The 13900-nt window shown below is 44.2% G+C and overlaps 2 pseudogenes; one reads left to right on the top strand and one right to left on the bottom strand.

The window, feature by feature from the left end:
• Positions 1–9373: 9373 nt before the first annotated feature.
• Positions 9374–13900, top strand: part of LOC123158320 (polyubiquitin-like) — a 69465-nt pseudogene continuing 64938 nt past the window's right edge.
• LOC123162357 (agglutinin isolectin 3-like) lies at positions 11873–12760 on the bottom strand (annotated as a pseudogene).

Here is a 13900-nt window from a genome sequence, read left to right as displayed (position 1 = left end):
TTTTATGTATGATTGAGTTATCTTTGCAAGTCTCTTTGAATTATCGATTTGGTTTGGCCTACTAGATTGATCTTTCTTGCCATGGGAGAAGTGCTTAGCTTTGGGTTCAATCTTGCGGTGTCCTTACCCAGTGACAGAAAGGGTTGCAAGGCACGTATTGTATTGTTGTCATCGAGGATAAAAAGATGGGGTTTATATCATATTGCTTGAGTTTATCCCTCTGCATCATGTCATCTTTCTTAATGCGTTACTTTGTTCTTATGAACTTAATACTCTAGATGCATGCTGGATAGCGGTCGATGTGTGGAGTAATAGTAGTAGATGCAGGCAGGAGTCGGTCTACTTGTTACGAACGTGATGCCTATATACATGATCATGCCTAGATAATCTCATAATTATTCGCTTTTCTATCAATTGCTCGACAGTAATTTGTTCACCCATCGTAATACTTATGCTATCTTGAGAGAAGCCTCTAGTGAAACCTATGGCCCCCGGGTCTATCTTTTATCATATAAGTTTCCTATCTACTTTTATTTTCTGCATCTATATTATAAAATACCAAAAATATATTTATCTTATCATATTATCTCTATCAGATCTCACTTTCGCAAGTGGCCGTGAAGGGATTGACAACCCCTTTATCGCGTTGGTTGCGAGTTCTTTGTTTGTTTGTGTAGGTTCATGGGACTTGTGAGGAGCCTCCTACGGGATTGATACCTTGGTTCTCAAAAACTGAGGGAAATACTTACGTTACTGTGCTGCATCACCCTTTCCTCTTCAAGGAAAACCAACGCAAGCTCAAGACGTAGCAATCATGATGATGGAGATCATGGTGTCATGCCGGTGACGATGATGATCATGGCGCCCCGAAGATGGAGATCAAAAGGAGCAAAATGATATTGGCCATATCATGTCACTATTTGATTGCATGTGATGTTTATCAAGTTTTTGCATCTTATTTTCTTAGAACGATGGTAGCATAAATAAGATGATCCCTCATAAAATTTCAAGAAAGTGTTCCCCCTAACTGTGCACCGTTGCGAAAGTTCGTTGTTTCGAAGCACCACGTGATGATCGGGTGTGATAGATTCTAACATTCGCATACAACGGGTGTAAGCCAGATTTACACATGCAAAACACTTAGGTTGACTTGACGAGCCTAGCATGTATATACATGGCCTCGGAACACAAGAGACCAAAAGGTCGAACATGAGTCGTATAGAAGATACGATCAACATGAAGATGTTCACCGATGATGACTAGTTCATCTCACGTGATGATTAGACACGGCCTAGTTTACTCAGATCATGTATCACTTAGATGACTAGAGGGATGTCTATCTGAGTGGGAGTTCATTAGATAATTTGATTAGATGAACTTAATTATCATGAACTTAGCTAGTCTAATACCTTTGCAATATGTCTTGTAGATCAAATGGCCCACGCTAATGTGTCCCTCAACTTCAACGCGATCCTAGAGAAAACCAAGCTGAAAGACGATGGTGGCAACTAGACGGACTGGGTCCGGAACTTGAGGATCATCCTCATAGCTGCCAAGAGAGCATATGTCCTAGATGCACCGCTAGGTGAAGCACCCGTTTTCCCAGCAACTCAAGATGTTATGAATGCCTGGCAGTCGCGTAGTGATGATTACTCCCTGGTTCAGTGCGGCATGCTTTACAGCTTAGAACCGGGGCTCCAAAAGCGTTTTGAGTAGCACAGAGCATATGAGATGTTCCAAGAGCTGAAAATGGTTTTCCAAGCTCATGTCCGAGTCGAGAGATATGAAGTCTTCGAAAAGTTCTACAGTTGTAAGATGGAGGAGAATAGTTCTGTCAGCGAGCACATACTCAAAATGTCTGGGTTGCACAACCGCTTGTCTCAGCTGGGAGTTAATCTCCCGGATGACGCGGTCATTGACATAATCCTTCAGTTGCTCCCACCTAGCTATAAGAGCTTTGTGATGAATTACAATATGCAGGGGGTGGTGAAAACCATTCCTGAGGTATTTTCAATGCTGAAATCAGCGGAGGTGGAGATAAAAAAGAAACATCAAGCGTTGATGGTCAATAAAACCACTAGTTTCAAGAAAGGCAAGGGTAAGAAGAACTCCAAGAAGGACGGCAAGGGAGTTGCCACGCCTGGTAAGCCAGTTGCCGGGAAGAAGCCAAAGCATGGACCCAAACCTGAGACTGAGTGCTTTTATTGCAAGGGAAACGGTCACTGGAAGCGGAACTGCCCCAAATACTTAGCGGACAAGAAGGCCAGCAACACCAAAGGTATATGTGATATACACATGTTATTGATGTGTACCTTACCAGTACTCGTAGTAGCTCCTGGGTATTTGATACCGGTGCGGTTGTTCATATTTGTAACTCAAAACAGGAGCTGCGGAAAGCGGAGACTGGCGAAGGACGAGGTGACGATGCGCGTCGGGAATGGTTCCAAGGTCGATGTGACCGCCGTCGGCACGCTACCTCTACATTTACCTACGGGATTAGTTTTAAACCTCAATAATTGTTATTTAGTGCCAGCTTTGAGCATGAACATTGTATCTGGATCTTGTTTAATGCGAGATGGCTACTCATTTAAATCCGAGAATAATGGTTGTTCTATTTATATGAGAGATATGTTTTATGGTCATGCTCCGCTGGTCAATGGTTTATTCTTAATGAATCTTGAACGTGATGTTACACATATTCATAGTGTGAATACCAAAAGATGTAAGGTTGACAATGATAGTCCCACATACTTGTGGCACTGCCGCCTTGGTCACATTGGTGTCAAACGCATGAAGAAGCTCCTTGCAGATGGACATTTGGAGTCTCTTGATTACGAATCATTTTACACGTGCGAACCATGCCTCATGGGCAAAATGACCAAGACTCCGTTCTCCAGAACAATGGAGCGAGCAACCACCTTATTGGAAATCATACATACTGATGTGTGTGGTCCAATGAGCTTTGAGGCTCGCAGTGGCTATCATTATGTTCTCACCCGCACTGATGACTTTAGTAGATATGGGTATGTCTACTTAATGGAACACAAGTCTGAGACCTTTGAAAAGTTAAAAGAATTTCAGAGTGAGGTAGAGAATCAACGTGACAGAAAAATAAAATTCTTATGATCAGATCGTGGGGGAGAATATTTAAGTCACGAGTTTGGTACGCACTTAAGGAAATGTGGAATTGTTTCACAACTCACGCCGACTGGAACACCTCAGCGTAACAGTGTGTCCGAACGTCGTAATCGCACTCTATTGGATATGGTGCGATCTATGATGTCTCTTACCAATTTACCGCTATCATTTTGGGGATACGCTTTAGAGACAGCTACATTCACTTTAAATAGGGCACCGTATAAATCCGTTGAGATGACACCGTATGAATTATGGTTTGGGAAGAAACCTAAGCTGTCGTTTCTAAAAGTTTGGGGATGCGATGCTTATGTCAAGAAACTTCAACCTGAAAAGCTCGAACCCAAGTCGGAAAAATGTGTCTTCATAGGATACCCTAAGGAAACCATTGGGTATACCTTCTACCTCAAATCCGAAGGCAAGATCTTTGTTGCCAAGAACGGGTCCTTTCTAGAGAAAGAGTTTCTCTCGAAAGAAGTAAGTGGGAGGAAAGTAGAACTTGATGAAGTACTACCTCTTGAACCGGAAAGTTGCACAACTCAGGAAGATGTTCCTGTGGTGCCTGCACCAACTAGAGAGGAAGTTAATAATGATGATCAAGGTACTTCGGATCAAGTTGCTACTAAACTTTGTAGGTCCACAAGGACACGTTCCACACCAGAATGGTATGGCAACCCTGTCCTGGAAATCATGTTGTTAGACAACGGTGAACCTTCGAACTATGAAGAAGCAATGGCGGGCCCAGATTCCAACAAATGGCTTGAAGCCATGCAGTCCGAGATAGGATCCATGTATGAAAACAAAGTATGGACTTTGACAGACTTGCACGATGATCAGCGAGCGATAGAAAATAAATGGATCTTTAAGAAGAAGATGGACGCTAATGGTAATGTTACCATCTATAAAGCTCCGCTTGTTGCTAAGGGTTACCGACAAGTTCAAGGGGTTGACTACGACGAGACCTTCTCACCCGTAGCGAAGCTAAAGTCCGTCCGAATCATGTTAGCAATTGCCGCATTCTATGATTATGAGATATGCCAAATGGACGTCAAAACGACATTCCTTAACGGCTTTCTTAAGGAAGAATTGTATATGATGTAGCCGGAAGGTTTTATCGATCCTAAGAATGCTAACAAGGTATGCAAGCTCCAGCGCTCCATCTATGGGCTGGTGCAAGCATCTCGGAGTTGGAACATTCGCTTTGATGAAATGATCAAAGCATTTGGGTTTATGCAGACTTATGGAGAAGCCTGTGTTTACAAGAAAGTGAGTGCGAGCTCTGTAGCATTTCTCATATTATATGTGGATGACATACTATTGATGGGAAATGATATAGAACTTTTGGACAGCATAAAGGCCTACTTGAATAAGTGTTTTTCAATGAAGGACCTTGGAGAAGCTGCTTACATATTAGGCATCAAGATCTATAGAGATAGATCGAGACGCCTCATAGGTCTTCCACAAAGCACATACCTTGATAAGATATTGAAGAAGTTCAATATAGATTAGTCCAAGAAGGGGTTCTTGCCTGTATTGCAAGGTGTGAAATTGAGCTCGGCTCAATGCCCGATCACAGCAGAAGATAGAGAAAAGATGAGTGTCATCCCCTATGCCTCGGCCATAGGGTCTATTATGTATGCCATGCTGTGTATGAGACGTGATGTAAACCTTGCCATAAGTTTGGTAGCAAGGTACCAAAGTAATCCCGGCATGGAACACTGGACAACAGTCAAGAATATCCTGAAGTACCTGAAAAGGACTAAGGATATGTTTCTCATTTATGGAGGTGACGAAGAGCTCGTCGTGAAGGGTTACGTAGATGCTAGCTTAGACACAGATCTGGATGACTCCAAGTCACAAACTGGATTTGTGTATATTTTGAATGGTGGGGCAGTAAGCTGGTGCAGTAGCAAGCAAATCGTCATGGCGGGATCTACATGTGAAGCGGAGTACATGGTAGCCTCAGAGGCAGCACATGAAGCAATCTAGATGAAGGAGTTCATTACCGACCTAGGAGTTATTCCCAATGTGTCGGGCCCGATGACTCTCTTCTGTGATAACACTGGAGCTATTGCCCTTGCCAAGGAGCCCAAGTTTCACAACAAGACCAGGCACATCAAGCGTCGCTTCAACTCCATTCGTGAAAATGTTCAAGATGGAGACATAGATATTTGCAAAGTGCATACGGATCTGAATGTCGCAGATCCGTTGACAAAACCTCTTCCGTGAGAAAAACATGATCAACACCAGAACTCTATGGGTGTTCGATTCATCACAATGTAACTAGATTATTGACTCTAGTGCAAGTGGGAGACTGTTGGAAATATGCCCTAGAGGCAATAATAAAATGATTATTATTATATTTTCTTGTTCATGATAATCATCTACTATTCATGCTATAATTGTATTGACCAGAAACCGTAATACATGTGTGAATACGTAGACCACAACATGTCCCTAGTGAGCCTCCAGTTGACTAGCTCCTTGATCAACGGATGGTCATGGTTTCCTGACTATGGACATTGGATGTCATTGATAATGGGATCACATCATTTTGAGAATGATGTGATGGACAAGACCCAATCCTAAGCATATCACAAGATCGTGTAGTTCATTTGCTAAAGCTTTTCTAATGTCAAGTATCATTTCCTTAGACCATGAGATTGTGTAACTCCCGGATACCGTATGAGTGCTTTGGGTGTACCAAATGTCATAACGTAACTGGGTGACTATAAAGCTGCACTACATGTATCTCCGAAAGTGTTTGTTGGGTTGGCACGAATCGAGACTGGGATTTGTCACTCCGTATGACGGAGAGGTATCTCTGGGCCCACTAGGTAATGCATCATCATAATGAGCTCAATGTGACTAAGTAGTTAGTCATGGGATCATGCATTACGCAACGAGTAAAGTGACTTGCCGGTAACGAGATTGAATGAGGTATTGGGATACCGACGATCGAATCTCGGGCAAGTAACGTACCGATTGACAAAGGGAATTGTATACGGGATTGCTTGAATCCTCAACCACGTGGTTCATCCGATGAGATCATCGTGGAACATGTGGGAGCCAACATGGGTATCCAGATCCTGCTGTTGGTTGTTGGCCGGAGAGCTGTCTCGGTCATGTCTGCGTGATTCCCGAACCTGTAGGGTCTACAAACTTAAGGTTTGATGACGCTAGGGTTATAGGGAAGATTTGTATGTTATTACCGAATGTTGTTTGGAGTACTAGATGAGATCTCGGACATCACAAGGAGTTCCGAAATGGTCCAGAGGTGAAGATTTATATATGGGAAGTCGTCATACGGTCACCGGCAGTATTCGGGGGTTTACAGGTATTGTACTGGGACCACCGGAGGGGTTCCGGGGGTCCACCGGGAGGGTCCACCTGCCCCGGAGGGCCTTATGGGCTGTATGTTGAAGGGAACCAGCCCCTAAGTGGGCTGGGCACCATCCTCCTAGGGCCCATGCGCCTAGGGTTGGGGGGGAACCCTAAGGGAGGTGCCCCCTCCTTGCCTGGGGGGCAAGCCCCCTCCCCTTGGCCGCCCCCCCTCTAGATCTCATCTAGAGGGGCCGACCCCCTTTCCCCTTCTCCCTATAAATAGAGGGGTGGGGGTGGGCAGCAGCAACACATCCAAGGCACAGCCCTGGCCCTCCCCAACACCTCTCCTCCTCCGTGTGAGCTTTGCGAAGCCCTGCCGGAGAACTGCTGCTCCACCATCACCATGCCGTCGTGCTGCTGCTGGAGCTATCTTCCTCAACCTCTCCCTCCTCCTTACTGGATCAAGGCGCGGGAGACGTCACCGGGCTGCACGTGTGTTAAACGCGGAGGTGCCGTTGTTCGGCGCTTAGATTGGAATCCACCGCGATCTGAATTGCTACGAGTACGACTCCTTCATCCACGTTCTTGCAATGCTTTCGTTTCGCGATCTTCAAGGGTATGAAGATGCACTCCCCTCTCTCTCGTTGCTAGTCTCTCCATAGATTGATCTTGGTGATGCGTAGAATTTTTTTAATTTCTGCAACGATCCCCAACAGAGCTGTGGTCATCGACAAAGCGGATACACAACACAGTGGTCAGGGACGAAATGTGTCGTGGAATTGTCACGGTTGGGCGGAATTGAGAGACGCAACATAAGACATGGATTTAGATAGCTTCGAGCCCCGGGAAACATCATCCGGTAATAACCCTACATGCTGTTTGTGGCTAGGTCTCATTATGATCATGTGGGAGTCGCCGGTAAGCTGACTCTTTGTGTCTAGCACTATAGCTTGTTTCTTCTTCTTGCCTCTCCCTCTTGGGGTGCCCTGCCCCTCCTTATATAAGTTGAAGGGGCAGGTTACATGTAGAGTCCATCTCGAACTAAGACTTAAACTATTCTGACTTCTCATCACGGACTTCTCTCCATGGGCTTCTTTAACGTCTTGGGCTTCTTACAATCTGGCTTACAATCTGACTTACGGTCTGGCTTACGATCTGACTTACCATCTGGCTTACTGTCTGGCTTAGTATCTGACTTACCATCTGGCTTACCATCTGGCTTACCGTCTAGCTTAACATCTGTCGGCTTACATGACTGAGTCCGCCGGCTTACATGACTGTGTCCGCCGACTTATATGAATGTGTATGCCGGGTTACATGACTGTGTCTGCCGGGTTACATGACTGTGTCTGTCGGGTTACATGACTGTGTCTGCCGGCTTACATGACGTGTCTGCCAGCTTACACTGCTTAACTGTTCCCGCCGGCTTATAGTTTGCCGGGTCACCAATGAAACGTCAAATCCCAGCCGGGTCATATCTCCGGCCGGGTCACACCGCGGGGTACATCCCCGACAAAATGGGAAAAAGTGCTCTAGGTGGGGTATTTTGGGATGGACCGGGCGTGTCGAAATCCGATATGGTTGAGGTCCGAATGCCCGCAAACCTCCATATGTTTAGTGCCGGTTCATGGGATTTCAGACATTTGCATCGGTCCAGACATATTTGGTGAACGACGTTGGATGGCAAAAGATGTTTGGATAATCCGGTTTAGGCATTTATGAGCGGTTTGGTGGATTGCCTTGGAGCTGCCCTTAGACAACATGTTTGTTGACGATTATGCGATGAAAGAGCATATGTGCATTGCCGGTTTGGGCTCGCCAGAGCTATATCTCGCATGTAGTGGCTCTCCTCTCACGCCTGCACTGCTTCTTGATGGCCGACCCAGTAAGGGACGTGTTGTTGAGCGCCCCCCCCCCCCCTTCTTCCGGTTTCGTCGGTTGGTTTTCTTCCCCTTTTTATGTTTTTGTTTTCCTTCAATTTGCGTTGTTTCTTTCTTGGTTTTCTTTTGTTCTCTTTTTCTTCCTTTCTCAATTTTTCCCTTCTCTTTTTTCTTCTTCTTATATTAGTTTATAGAGGGAGTACATGTCTATTTTTTCATAGATATTGTATATTTCTTGTATATAGCAGGAACATTTTCTATATAGTTTAGCATCTTTTAAATACATGGGTAATACTTATCTTTTAAAATATATTTATTGATGTCTAATTTTTTTCTTTCACATTGTAAATTTTTCGTGTACACAACAAATAGTCGTTTATATATGTTTAACATTATTCAAGTACATGACTAATATTGTTTTTGAATATATTTATTAAAGTCGGATTTTTTTCTTACACATTGTATATTTTCCGTATAAACAAGGAATATTCTTTTTAGATATGTTTAAATTTTTTTAACTACAAGATAAAAAAATTGTTTCAAATATATGTTTGGTGTCTACTGCTTTTCATACATATTGTACATTTTTATACATATGAAACATGTTTTATACACATTTAATAATTTTCAAGTACATGTTTTTTTCTTTCTAAAACACATGTTTTTAATATTTTTTGAGTACATGCTAATTGTCTTTCAAATAAGTGTTGAAACATTTTTAAATGATACAAACATTTTTGTTAAACTATATGAACGTTTGAAATTCGTGAACTTTTTCAAGCTAAACTAACCCAAAAAAAACTGCTTTAACCTTTTCCTTAAATTCACAGGTCTTTACGCTGGTTTGAAATTTTGGAATGTATGAATTTTACAATATTTTCGAAAATATGGACAAAAGAAAAAACGAATGTAAAAAACAGAGAAGAAAACAAACTCACCTGGGCCGGCCCATAGCGATGGGGCGAGACATCCTTCCGGGTCTCGTTATAATAAGCTCAAACGGGCGCGGCTATATGGAAAGTCCACTCGGCGCTTGTAGACCCCTCGAGACGCTTCGAGAGACTGCGTGGTGGGGACAGACTCTGCAACCGCCTCTCCTACCCGCCGGTTCCGTCCCAACCTATAAATTTCTTCACAGGCGATCGATCTTGAAGTCTCGCGAACCTCCTCCTCCGTCAAGGTATGCGCACGCCACCGATTACCTCTCCCCCCCATCTCTGTCTGTTCATGTTGTGGGACTGATTTAGATGCATATGTGCGAGTGCGGTTGCCAAATCAGTCAACGCGATTAGATGACAGGCTCGTAGAAACAACATGGAAATATCAGTTGATCCGTGTGGATCGCTGTACCCATGTTCATGATTTTGTTTACATGCTGGTAGATTAAAGAAAAAAAACGAGTTTTGCTGGATTGCTGTCCCGTGATGGTTCATCTAGAGTTGTTGATTAGACTTTTACCGATTAGTGTTGGATCTGCCACTCTAGAATCTTGTTTTGGTTTTAAGTTGAGTCTCATTAGAGTGTTCATCCATCATTGGAGGGAATCTTGTTTTGGTTTTGCTCTTTCTGCTAATTTGGATTGACGTAGTACTGCATCTCTATGTTAGCCTTACAATAGATATGCTGTAGTCAAGCTGGCTTGTTTATTTGAACTGGAAATAGATCGTAACAGTTAGATTATTATCTTCCGATCCCCTTCGATGTACTTTCTCAGTTGCTCTGCTGATGTTATATCTGTCAACTCCAGATTTACTATTATTTGTAAGATTTAGATCATCTCACTTCACTGTTTCATCATTATGTTGATCTCTTCATATACTCCTCTATCAGGTTGGCTTATCTGCTTTGGAATTTCCAGCTATAAGAGCCTGCTTAACCTAAACTGGAATTATGTTAGTGCTTAATATATATGTATAAAACGGGGCGAAAGCCTATCTTAGCAAACTGGAATTAGGTCATATTATTGCCCCGCTGTTTGTCAGATTTACTACTCCCTCCAATCCATAATAAGTGTCGCAGCTTTGAACTAAGGTTGAACTAACCTTAGTTCAAAACTGCGACACCTATTTAGGATCGGAGGGAGTAGTAATCTATCAGAAATTTAGATGATCACGGTGTGTGTTTCTTTCTTTTGTTGATCTGGTCGTGTGTGCCTTCATCTTATCTGAAATTTACTGTCTCGTCACTTTGTTTATCTTGTTCATATACACCTATAACCAGGTTACTTATGTTTTTTTTGTTGCAATTTTGAACTACGCAGATGCAGATCTTTGTTAAGACCCTCACCGGCAAGACCATCACACTTGAGGTAGAGTCCTCTGACACGATCGACAATGTCAAGGCGAAGATCCAGGATAAGGAGGGTATCCCGCCGGACCAGCAGCGTCTCATCTTTGCTGGCAAGCAACTTGAGGACGGACGCACCCTTGCTGATTACAATATCCAGAAGGAATCCACCTTGCACCTGGTACTCCGTCTGCGTGGTGGCATGCAAATCTTTGTGAAGACCCTCACCGGCAAGACCATCACCCTGGAGGTGGAATCTTCGGACACCATTGACAACGTGAAGGCGAAGATCCAGGACAAGGAGGGCATCCCCCCGGACCAGCAGCGCCTGATCTTTGCCGGCAAGCAGCTTGAGGATGGTCGCACCCTTGCGGATTACAACATTCAGAAGGAGTCTACTCTCCACTTGGTGCTCCGCCTTCGTGGTGGCCAGTGAGTTCCTTGCGACCTTGGAAGTTTGATTCGCAAGTCTGTTATGCCTGGTGGCTTCTTCCCTTGTCTCTTCGGTTACTATGTGCAAGTCTATGTCATGTGTCGTTTGTGAAACTCTTTAGTCCTGTGCCTTATGGCAGTGTGATCTCTGTTATGAATTAAGTGAGACCTAAATCTTTTTAATACTAATCTGAATGCTCTTATATCCTGTTATAACACATTTTTGCTCACCGTGAATGTTCAGAACTTAGAACCTGTGGCGTTCCACTGCACTAGTCTGTTGTCTTGGTTGTTTGCTGGTCTTAGTCAAAACAATCTGATATTATACACTTGTGATTTCTTGTACTTTCATAGGTGCAGATTTTCCTGTTCCATCAATTCCAGCTATGTCAAAATCTGTCATTCTGTGATGTCGAAATCTGTCTAGATAACAGACTCTTCCTAAAAGAAGAAGAAAAACCTGCCGCTGCCCGCAGTGCAATATTGTGCACTTTTGCTGTCTAACTAACCAAACTGATCACATCGAAGGCGTACTCACCAGGTGTTTGTATACACTGCGAAGTGCTTGGGATCCAGTGTTCCACGGTAGTCAATCCTCTCGTTATACTGGTCCCTTCAATAGTTGATGAGATGAGAAAATGTTCCAGTGAGTTTTTTTTTGTTCACCATGATTGTTTTATCTCCTTCAATGATTGTTTTGCAGCAGTTTATAACCATGAGTATAGAACACATTAAAAGCTATGGCAACACCAGTTGTTTTTAGCAATGCAATTATTCAAAGTTCCAGTGTCACTACAAAACATGATGGTCAAGAAGCAGCAAAACATTATGGTCAAGAAGCAGCAAAACATTATATGCTGGCAACAAAAACACAATACTGATTAGGGGAAACATTGACAGCTTGATAACGATAGCTAGATGATACAAGTAGAACTTAATTTGGGACAATAATATTAGCTATTGCCACTGATTATTACTCCTCATTGCAATGCTTATACTTTATCATTGCAACGCTTATACTTCCATGGCAGCAGTTCAAGGTAGTGCGCACTTGATTGTCAGCCAGGAAGGAGTGTACCACAACGTTACTAGTTGCATGCGCCATTCTGGCAGCCGGTACCACAGTAATCCTTGCCAAGACCACAAGACCCATGGCTGCAACAATAGTTGTTGGTGCATGGTGCACCATTAGCCTTGTTGCCACACGGCTTGTCTGTGCTGCAAGCGCCGTTTTGGCAGCCAGCACCATAGAACTCCGGTCCTAGGCCACAGTAACCGTATTGGCTGCAGCAGAGGTTGTTGGGGCATAGCTTTGTCTAGGTGGCCACACTTGAGATCAGCCCAGCAAGGACCGCCCTGGCAGCCGTTGCTGCAGTATTCTCTGCCGTAGCCGCAACGACATCCGAGCCACAACAGTGGTTGTTAGGGCACAGTGTGCCATTGGCCTGCGAGCCGCAGATCTTGTTGTCATAGCAGGCGCCGCTCTGGCAGCCGGCGCCAGCGTTGCAGTAGTCGACGCCCAGGCCGCAGTACCCATCCTTGCTGCAGCAGAGGTTGTTGGGGCACTCCACGCCGTCGGCCTGCTTGCCGCAGTGCGTGGGGCAGGACTGCAGCTGGGCGTGGGTGGTCACTGCCGCAAAGGCAAGTGCGAGCGCGCACAGCAAGAGGCCCTTCATCGCTAGGATGTGTGCTTTACTGGATGTGTTGAGGAGGTGTTGATGGAAATGCCAAATGCAAGGCTCCTTTATATAGGAGTCCAAGTCGTTCGGTGGTGAACCAAACCTAGTTAGGCATTGATCCTAGTTTATTCAAATCTCACGATTGTTTTTGACTCATGACTTGGAAATAGGTTGGTATATACGGTGTCAGTGTGTGAACCGTCAAGACGGGCCATGGATTTAACACATGACGTGGAAATCAATTGGTAAATACGGTGTCAGTTTGTGAACGGTCAAGACGAGCCATGGATTAACTCATGACTTGGAAATCTGTTTGTACAACATGTAGGCACGTATGCTCCTACAAGCCGAGGTCCGGCTATCGCATGCATGCATCTGAGTGAGTGTACTAGCATAACATTTACTCTGGCAAGCCGATACGATGTGAAATATCAAGACGGACATCATTCCTGACCGTGAACAAAAACCGAGATGACGAGGACCTAACGGCTGAAGTCTGCACTGCATAAGCATATATTTTTTTTGAAGCGGAGGCAAAAGCTTTGTCTCATCCATTAAATAAGAGAGAATAGAGTCTCTTACAAGCAACCCGATTAGACGACATGGGAATTACTCTTGCAATATTATGGACCCTAGTTTTTTAGCACCGGCGATGATCCAGAGGCTAGCCTCGGTCGCGATGGAGGCAAGCAATATAGTCGGTGGTGCGCTCTTCTGCTTGAACGCACTTGCGTTTTGCTCGTTTCAAATAGTCCATGAGACAAGCATGGTGAGGGATGCCTTGGCTTGCCTAAATGGCGTGGCATTGTCTCAAGTACTTGCCCACCAAGTCTCAACCTAGTCGAACGAGGGCCATACGTTTGTGTCAAGCTCGAGAATGTGATATTTGTCAATGACCAAAGACCATAGCCTTCTGGTGGAGCAGCACTTGTAGAAGAAGTGAGTCCCCCATTCTTGCACCCTCTTGCAAAGAGATTTTTTTTTTGAAACTATGATGATTTTTATAGCAAATTCGGAAACTAGACACCCTACTACAGAAAAATCAAAAGTATCACCCAGTCGGCCTCCTGTTGGCCGAAGAGGGACTTTTCGGCCAACCGTAGGCCGAAAGAGGGACTTTTCGGCAACAGGACATTTCGGCCAACCGTTGGCCAAAAAGGACTT

The sequence above is a fragment of the Triticum aestivum genome, chromosome 7B (assembly GCF_018294505.1).
Source record: "Triticum aestivum cultivar Chinese Spring chromosome 7B, IWGSC CS RefSeq v2.1, whole genome shotgun sequence".
NCBI classification, from domain to species: domain Eukaryota; kingdom Viridiplantae; phylum Streptophyta; class Magnoliopsida; order Poales; family Poaceae; genus Triticum; species Triticum aestivum.
The sequence above is the reverse complement of the archived record's forward strand: the minus strand, read 5'-3'. Positions and strand labels throughout refer to the sequence as shown.